Genomic DNA, 10,107 nt, shown 5'->3' on the forward strand with positions numbered 1-10,107 from the left:
AAGTGTCTCCTTCTGCAATGGGTAAGGAAAAGGCAGCTTCTGAGCCCCTAGAGAGGTAACAATGCCAAATAATAACTGCGCTAGACAAATGAGACCTTCCTGCCCCCTACTCACCTCATTCTCAGCCCCTAACTCCAGAGTAGAAGGAAAGGGTGAAGAAATGTTCTCTTTTCCAGTGCCAGGTCCCCAGGCTATATCAGGACTGAGATGGGGTCAGGGAGGGGAGACACTTTCAATTAGATGAGAGATCAAAGTTAGGATTTAATTCAGGCTTGACTTTGAATAGTTAAAAGTAAATAGGAAAACTATGATTTCTGCCTGAGAGCTCCTCAAGAGCAATGAAGAAAACATCAATTGATTAATTAAAATTGGATTGTTTCCTGCTTTGCACTTTCCTAAGTCCATTCAATATATGGGTGACACACATAACTGGAATGTGAGTGGGAAAAAGGGAGGGCAGAGAGAAGCAGGAAGTAATCTGTTGCTTCACATTACAAATCAGAAAAATTGGGGCAAGAATTCAATGAAAATTTTAGCATGTTATACGGGTGCATTTAAAAACTTAGCATGGAAATGGGTTCTCATGACACTGACTTCCCTGCTGTGTTATGGTAAGTGAGAAGGATGGATGTGAGCATGGGTCCACAGCTCCTCTCCAGAGATGGCCCCTCCTCACTCTCAGGCCAGGACTCCTGGGGGTCTGCTGCTGGAATCCCAGCGAAGGCATGCCCCACCAGGAGCCTGTGTGGGAAACCATGTGCTCCTCAGTGGTTTCTTTAAACTTGGTGCCAGGGAAGCTTCAGCAAGTTGAACATCCAAGCGGTGCTCTGAGTATGTGAGACATCCCAACTCCAATATCCACCACAAAATTAAGAAAGGAGAGAAGAGGAAAGGAAGCTGGAAGTTCTCTGAGTACTAGTAGCTACCAATCCCATCTGGACACAGGGACTGTGGGGTGGCCTCTGTGGGAGCCACTCTTGTCTTCATAACTAAGGGGATGCCCAGCAGCATCTGCTCATCTTCTTCCCAAATGGACCCTGTTTAGGTTAGTCTTGCTGAACACTTAGGTTTATGTCTTCCTGGTAATAAAATTGAAATAATGTATTTTCTTGGCTGCTCCATAAAATGTTCTATGAATTTATTCTAGAGGAGAAAAGGAAGGAGGAGGAATAAATGTGGCACTGGCCTTTTGATTGTGGTTTTTATTTCCATAAAGCTTAGATCACAAGAATGCATGAGATATTTACACAAATCTTTCCACAATTCCTGTGGCCTGTGGGGGCATAGCATTTGTATGACTTCACCACCGTGGCTGGCGTGTGCTCTCTCAGCAACTTTGCTGGTGACAGGGAGCAGCCCCCACCAGGGCCTGTAGTTCCGGGGCAAAGCAGGCAAGGTTTGTGTGTACCTTATTTATTCTTCCTTCTATGCCTTTTCTGTAGCAAATTCAACTTTGAAAAGTGATCTGGGCTTTTCTCTATCATAATATGGTGAGTTTTCTTATCGTTAAGTACTCACTCCTTCCTAGATCATTTCCTTGGGGATGATAAAGCCAGAGGATGATAACTGAGAAAAACCAGGCTTCATTCACCTTTGCCATGAGAAGACTCAAGGGCTGATCCATCCCAGATGAGAGAAGCATGGAAAAAGGCAGCTGTGAGGCAACCAGACCCGTCACACAAGCTTCTCAAGTGATTCAGATTTCTGTGGCTGCAACAGGTTCTCCAGCAGATGCGGGATGAAGCATCCTGGGAGTCTCGGGCTGTGTGAGGCTAGACTCCAAGCCTCACACAAGCACAGGGTGCACAGCAGGGCCAGGTGGGCAGCCGCTGCAGGAGGATTACCTGCAGGAAGCCTTCAGACGCCAGCTGTACACACCAACACAAAGAAGCAGCAGTGTGTGCGGGTGATGGTTTCCAAGCCACCTGATGTGGAGCACAAATGACTCATCCCCTGTCCAGACACCACCCCGGCTTTTCTCACATTAGTCATCTTATTTCTTATTTCTCTGACTTTGCACTACTGCCCACTAAGAATGTTGGTATCATGATCATCACTTTAAATAATGGGGGACAGGATTGGTGTGGAGGTTTGGGAACACACAGACCTCCTATGGCCATGGCCATTTGGCCACATGAGCCCCTTCTGCACCCTCCTCCACCGTCTGTGAGAGGCAGTGCCCTTTGGGAGGAAGAGTATAAAGTTTAGCTGAGGAGACTGGCATTTAAGTTCTTGTCTTCACAACTTCTTAGGCGAGACACATGGTCAGCCTGCCTAGCCTCTCTGCCTCCTTTGTGTTGCCTGTATAGTGGACATAACCGCATCTACCTTGCCGAGCTTACTGAGGATGGAATGTAGCTGCACTAGGGCAATGACTGGGGCACAAGAGGTGTCTCAGTAAATGAAACCTGAATAAAGGTCCTGGTCTGAGCTGAGAACAAGCATCATGTAATTCAGGTTTTAATTCTCTTGATTCACCTAACATCTGCAGTGGGCAGGAAGCACTGGGGACAGCTGCACCAGCAGCCTGGCTGCCCCAGAGAGTGACTGGAGCTCCTCCCACCCAAGAAACAGGAGAATACTTTATCCACAGTAGGGAAATCTCAAGGCACCCAAGGGAAATTGTCCGGTGATTTACATGTGACCGTGCAGGCTTCTCAGGTGGCAGGAGGAAGATCCAGTATCCACACTGGAAGTGGGGTGCTCATGAGAGGAGCCCTCGGGGTCCCAACAGGAGCGTGAGTATGCCATGTGCTCACATCTGCTCATCCATCTCCAAGGTCTTTTCACTATGTCCATCTCTTATGAGGTTTTCTGGGAAATTTAACTTGTTTTCATGCAGGTTTAACAAGAAGCAATATAGCTTTTATTACATACAAATCAAATAGCCTAAAGGAAAGGCTTCAATTCCATTGTGGTATTTAAATGTGACCCTGTAGGCTCCATTCCCTCTGAGAATGCTGGACCCTAGATCATGGCCACGCATGTTCAGAAGCCAGCAGCCCGCAGCACCCTCACGGACCCAGCCCATCTTCCCTCGCTGACCCCAGACCGCACAGCTGTCTCCTTGAATGAACAATAAAATGCCTGGCTGCAACACCAGGCACAGCCAGCAGTTTCATTCCATACCATTTAACACTTTTGACATCAAGACTAGCAGATTTTAAGAGTCAAAACCTTTATAAACTTCAGAACTCTTCATAGTGGTTTTTAACCTAAGCAGGGAGTAGAAAAGATGAGAAAATTCCCCCAGAGAGGTTAAAAAAAAAAAAAAAAGCCTGCTATTCTTTTAGAAGTCAAAGCATCTGAAATCTCTTGATAGGAACATAACACCTCATGCAGATCTATGCGAGGAAGCCCTTTTCTGTGGAACTCAACATAGTATCTGGGAATGGACTTTTTACTAATTCTTTATATACTACAACCAGATCAGACACAACTCCTCAGGGACTGTGATTCTAACAGTGTTTGAAGCTAATATAGAAATGATTTAAGCAATATCATTTCACAAACCAGTTAAAAACACAAATAGTAGCACATAAAAATCCTCTGAACATTTCCTTGCAACAGCGACTCACTAGGAAATAAGACCTACAGCCAGGGCAGGGCATAGGAAGTGGTCCCAGGTGTGAATGCAGACAGAAGGACTCACCCAGCTTTTCCTGGGAGCAGCCAGGCACCCACAAAGGCAGGGCCGGGAGTCACAGCAGAGACACTGGGAAAGAAGGATACATCTCACTGAGGCCTGTGAGCATGACGATTTGGGAACACCCAGAGGAGTGACTGGTTTTCCTCTTTTTTAACCACAGCTGTAGCACACGCTGTATTTTTGCCTTCGTATCAATATACAATAAGATAGGTCTTCGGAAATAACACCACACATCTACAACCATCTGATCTGACAAAAGCAAGCAATGGGGAAAGGATCTCCTGTTTAATAAATGATGCTGGGAAAACCGGCTAGCCATAGTCAGAAAACTGAAACTGGACCGCTTCCTTACATCTTATACAAAAATTAATTCAAGATGGGTTAAAGACTTAAATGTAAAACCCAAAACCATAAAAATCCTTGAAGAAAACCTAGGCAATACCATTCAGGACATAGGCATGGGCAAAGACTTCATGACAAAAATGCCAAAAGCAATTGCAACAAAAGCCAAAATTGACAAATGGGATCTAATTAAACTAAAGAGTTTCTGCACAGCAAAAGAAACTATCATCAGAGTGAACAGGCAACCTACAGAATGGGAGAAAATTTTTGCAATCTATACATCTGACAAAAGTCTGATATCCAGAATTTACAAGGAACTTAAACATATTTACAAGAAAAAAAAAACAAACAACCCCATCGAAAAGTGGACAAAGGATATGAACAGACACTTCTCACAAGAAGACATTTACATGGTCAACAAACGTGGAAAAAAAGCACTGATCACTGATCCTCAGAGAAATGCAAATCAAAACCACAATGAGATACCATCTAACATCAGTCAGAATGGCAACTATTAAAAAGTCAGGAAACAAAAGATGCTGGCGAGGTTGTAGAGAAATAGGAACACTTTTACACTGCCAGTGGGAGTGTAAATTAGTTCAACCATCGTGGAAGACAGTACAGTGATTTCTCAAGGATCTAGAACCATTTGACTCAGCAATCCCATTACTGGGTATATACCCAAAGGAATAGAAATCATTCTACTATAAAGACACATGCACATGTATGTTTATTGCAGCACTATTTACAATAGCAAAGGCATGAAACCAACCCAAATGCTCATCAATGATAAACTGATAAAGAAAATGTAGTACATATACACCATGGAATACTATGCAGCCATGAAAACTGATGAGATCATGTCCTTTGCAGGGACATGGATGGAACTGGAAGCCATCATCCTCAGCAAACTAACACAGGAACAGAAAACAAATCACCACATTTTATCACTCATAAGTGGGAGTTGAACATTGAGAATACATGGACACAGGGAGGGGAACAACACACATCAGGGCCTATTGAGGCGTGAGGGGGGAAGGAAGGGAACTTAGAGGATGGGTAATAGGTGCAGCAAACCACCATGGCACACATATACCTATGTAACAAACCTGCATGTTCTGCACATATATCCCTTTTTTTTAGAATAAATTTAAAAAATAATAAATAAATCCATAAAAGACAGGTCTTGCTGGAGTGGCTCTGGGCTTGGTTTTCCTTTCTAACGACAGCTTCATCAATGACTACCAATCTCAACCATCATTTCCTCACCAGAAACTCAACTCTGGCATTTGAATGTAGACAAAATTAGAAGAAACTTTCATTCAAACCAAGAAGGTGTAAAATGATATCCAGCAATGCAAAGCCTGCAACTACAGGGGGGAAATCAGCTCAGTGAAACATTCCATTAACTCTAACCACCAAACTTCTTACAATTCTACTTCTAACCTCACACCTATAAATCCAGTTCAGTGCACACTCAAGTTACATTTCTTTCTCTATGACTTCCTTCAGTCTGTTTGTGTTCAGATAAGTGCAATGATACACTCTGAACTGACCAAAGCCTCAGACCATTTTTTTTTAATTTCCAGGCAGATTGATGACAGGTGCCTCCAGGAGCTGTGCCTGGTAGGGTCTAGCTAATGTCATGGGAACAGGAGAGACAGCCATCAGTAGGTGCATCTTTCTTTTTGACCAACATGGCCTTTTCTCAACTCTCTGTATTTCAGGGTGTGTCATGTATGTCTATCTACTTGCTCAGTGACATTGAGCAGAGTGCCCTATCACAAGGATATACCTCTGGGCCATGACCACCATGAGGCCAACACAGCAGGAGGTGCTGCTACAGACCTGGAGGGCAGAGGGAGCCAGCCGCGGGGACTGCCTCATCTTTCTGGGCTTCAGGGTCTCCACCTACTGGGTACAGAGTGGGTGCTGCACAATCTCTAAAGATCCTGACAGCTCTGAAAAAAACCCTGTCCCACTTTATAAGCAGAGCCACCATGCCTGGAGGTCTTCCCTTGGCCAGCTTGGTGACCTAAGGTCTTAGCATAAACCCTCTGGTTGTCCTAATGTAAAGAAAAGGCCAGGCGCAGTGGCTCATGCCTGTAATCCTGGCACTTTGGGAGGTCGAGGCGGGTGAATCACCTGAGGTCAGGAGTTTGAGACCAGCCTGGCCAATATGGTGAAACTCCATCTCCACTAAAAATACAAAAATTATCCGGGTGTGGTGAGGCGTGCCTGTAGTCCCAGCTACTCGGGAGGCTGAGGCAGGAGAATCACTTGAACCAGGGAGGCAGAGCTTGCAGTGAGCCAAAATCGCACCACTGCACTTCAGCCTGGGTGACAGTGTTAGACTTCATCTCGGAGAAAAAAAAAAAAAAAAAAAAGGGGGAGGGGGGGGGAGAAAAAAAAAAAAAAAAAAAAAGAAAGAAAGAAAGAAAGAAAGGGAGGGAGGAAGGAATAGAGGAGGAAGGGAGTTCCAATATCTGCAGATATGCTCTTGAGACACAAACGCATTTTTTATGAATCCCATCCCTGACCCTCATTCAAGAACTATTACCTTTTACTTTCTTTGCCTGTATTCATCAATACAGCTTTACTCAGGTAGGTCAGGCTCTGAGGTAGTTTACAGCAGGTAGGCAAGCAGGTTTCATAGAGCCAGATGGTTCCTGAAGGCACAAATCCTGGTAAGGAAGTAAGAAATGGCCCAATAGGTCATTCTGGATGTGTTATTGCAAGCTGTTTCCACTGGGCCTTTCTCTCAGGGTGAATGATTTAAACAATGTATGCCTGAAATGGCTTGCTAGGCCAGATCTCCCAGGTGACTTCTTCATAGAGACACAGGCTAGGATGTCAAGTGGGTGTTGTTTATGACAACAAAGTGGTGCAACATCATATTTCTGTGCTTTCTGAACCATCATCTACCTATCATTTCATCACGCTATTCATTCTCTTTGATTGCAAATAACCAAAATCTACTGTGGCCAATATAAAGTAAATAGGAAGTTACTGAAAAGATACAGAGTACTTCATAGAATCTGGGAGAACATGAAGAACAGAGCTCAATCTCGATGCTTCTTGGTGAATAAAACTAAGTTACTCATTGTTACCAAAGTCAGGAAGTGGAGTGAAAGCTTTCCCTGGGATACACCTTCATGACCAGTCACAGACACTAGATCCTTCCTCACACACCCGGACATGCCATCTTTTCAAAGGCAAAGCTCTCTGCCGGGCAGTGTCCATGCACAGCGTATGCAACGTCAGCATGCGTACAGTCTTGGTTATAAATCACAGGCCTTGAAAAGGTATAGCCACTGCCCCAGGCAGTCCTTGTCTGTCTCTTTCCTGTTTTACTCATTAGACATGAAGGCCTTCCCACTATGAGCCCTCCATGATGGTAGCATCAGGACACAGGGTGCCCCGTCCTGGAGAAGCTGGCATGTAACCAGGTTATCATATGTCTAACCATGTATAGAAATGTGTTAGAGGGACAGTTGACCCCTGGTCTATCCAAGTCTGTGCCAGTGAGGAATGTAGCCAAATCTTCCCACTCTACAGAGTGCACTGTTCCAGGAGAAACTGCAGTAAATGTATGATGTGGCTCAATGAGGAAACACCACAGCCTCTTGGATAGATTATAAACACCGACCTTCTTTATTCAGCCACCTATGCTGCTGATGAAAAGCTATGTGATATTAAATTTCCTTTGATGAGACAGACTTTGGCAGAGGGTTATAAAAGATAAAAGCATGAGGTTTGAAGTCAGAACCCTGACAGCTTACGAGCCACAGGATTTTAGGCCGGTCACTCAATGGGCCCTTGGTGGGGCTATTGCCAGCTGCTGGATGATGTTATGTATGGTGTCCAGCATCAATGGTTACTCAGGAAAGGGCAGCTGGTACTAAAAAAAAATCAGAATGGAAAAGGTTTTCATGCACCTCTCCAATTTTTCTATCTGTTTCAACTCAGAACTAAATGCTACTTTCATGTGCCAGGTACGTGTGTCTGTGCAAGAGAAAAGGCTGAGGGAAAAAGAGAAAGGCAAACAGAATATCCCGACTGAGCAAGCAGGTACTGAGGCCAGGGGCAGGAAATGGAGGGGGTGGGCAGCAGAAATGACCAGCCAGGCCCACCCAGGCCATGAGGACAGCCTAAAAATCCATAGGCGGCGCTTAGAAAGTAAAATACCTGTATTTAAAGTTCCTAAAACTTGACCAACTTACTCAGTAAATTGTTGAATGCCTGTGACTCCCAAGTGTGAGCTGGTTGAGGACCCATGAGGAACCACATTCCACTTTCCAGGCCATTCTCTGGGGCCTCCCAGGAATCCCTCCTCCTTCCTCCTAGGAGCCCCCCAGGCAGCCCTCATACCTTGAGGAAATCCAAGAGTGAGCCCTATTTGTCTAAGTCAAGTGTGGCATCTTTGTCTCTCTTGTCAGTAATGGTTCTGGAACTCTGCCTGCAGCCATTGGCTTCAACATCCCCTAAGGACTGTGACCAGTCCAAGGATGGGCCTGGACCAGGCAGTAGACCAGGCTCCACTGGCTGCTGTCCCTGGGTCTGCTGCCTGTAGAGGCTGCCACCATCCTGGAGCCTGCCTTTCCTTTGGAGTTTCAGAGATTAACACCTACCTTTACCACTTAAGCCAGTGGGAGGTAGGCTTCCAGCTACCTGAAAGGTCCACCTGGCAACTGATGCTCCTCGTTTCGTATAATGAGCAATGAGAACTAGCTGTTCCGCTGCCGAGCTGCTGAGGACTTGCTTTCCTCATCCACAGTGTGAGGCCAGCTCTGCTGCTGCAGGAGCCGTGATCTGCACCCTTTGAAAAGTCAGGCTACACGACTCTTCCACCAAAAACTGCACCCCTGGGTCCCCGCCTTTCACCACCTAATTCTCTCTCCACTAACATGAGGAAAATTCAGGGTACAAATCACATACAGCAGAGATTGTAAAAGAATAAGTTGCATTATTCAATGAACTGGTTAAAAGAATCAAGCTAACTTCTAGAAGCTTCTAGTAATTACTTCCCTTTAGTCCCTGGGGTTACTGTTCTTGTGGGCTAGCTCATTCCAGTTTCGCTGTGACACACGGGTGAAACCATTTCTCAAATAAACTCACCTCAAATAAACTATTTTTCTTTCTGGGTGTCCCAGATACAATCATATTCGAAATCTTACACTCAGCTGAAGATCCCAGCCTCTCCAACTCAGGGGCCCTCCATACTGACCATAATGTTGCTGTCTCCTTTCTCAGCGGATTATACCGACAGTCCCCAATCTTTTTGGCACCAGGGACCATTTTCATGGAAAACAATTTGACAATTTTTCCACGGACAGTGGGTGGGATGGTTTCACGATGAAACTGTTCCACCTCAGATCATCATTCTCATAAGAAGTGTGCAACCTAGATCCCTTGCATGCTCAGTTCACAATAGGGTTTGCGCTCTCATAAGAATCTAATGCCGCTGCTGATCTGACAGGAGGCAGAGCTCAAGTGGTGAGGCTCACTGGCCAGCTGCTCACCTCCTGCTGTGCGGCCAGATTCCTAACAAGCCATGAACGATCTATGGCCTGGGAGTTGGGGACCCCTAGGTTATACCTTTATAATCTCTCTCTCTTTTGAAAAAAGGTCCTTTGCCATCACATCAACAACCCTGGATATAACTCTCCCTGATAAGGTCTCAACAAAGCTGACTTCCTCCATGAGCCCCTCATTTAGCCATTCGCTTGAAAGCATTCACTGCTTGCTTCTGCGGGCTGATGTGCTATGTAGTCACAGCAGAGAATAACAAGATAAAGAAGAAAGGCTCTGCACTTAGGGACCTTATCGTGTAGCACAGAATGCACATAACTTTAATATTAGTCTCTAGCTGTATCATGGAAGAGATCCAAATGAAATGCTACAAGAGTTTGGGAAAGAGATAAGATTTTCAGTAGGGGAAAGCTGAGTAAAAGTTGCTTGGAAAACATGGAACATAAGCTTGCTTTCAGAGGATACGTAGGATTTTAATTGGTAGCGAGGGTAAGGGGAGGGCATTATAGACAAAGAGAAGGGCAGAGGCAATAAGAGAATGGCAGGAAAGGTGGGGCATGCTCGGGAAGAGGTGGCGTGGCTGG

The sequence above is a fragment of the Mandrillus leucophaeus genome, unplaced genomic scaffold (assembly GCF_000951045.1).
Source record: "Mandrillus leucophaeus isolate KB7577 unplaced genomic scaffold, Mleu.le_1.0 Scaffold1169, whole genome shotgun sequence".
In the NCBI taxonomy this organism is placed as follows: domain Eukaryota; kingdom Metazoa; phylum Chordata; class Mammalia; order Primates; family Cercopithecidae; genus Mandrillus; species Mandrillus leucophaeus.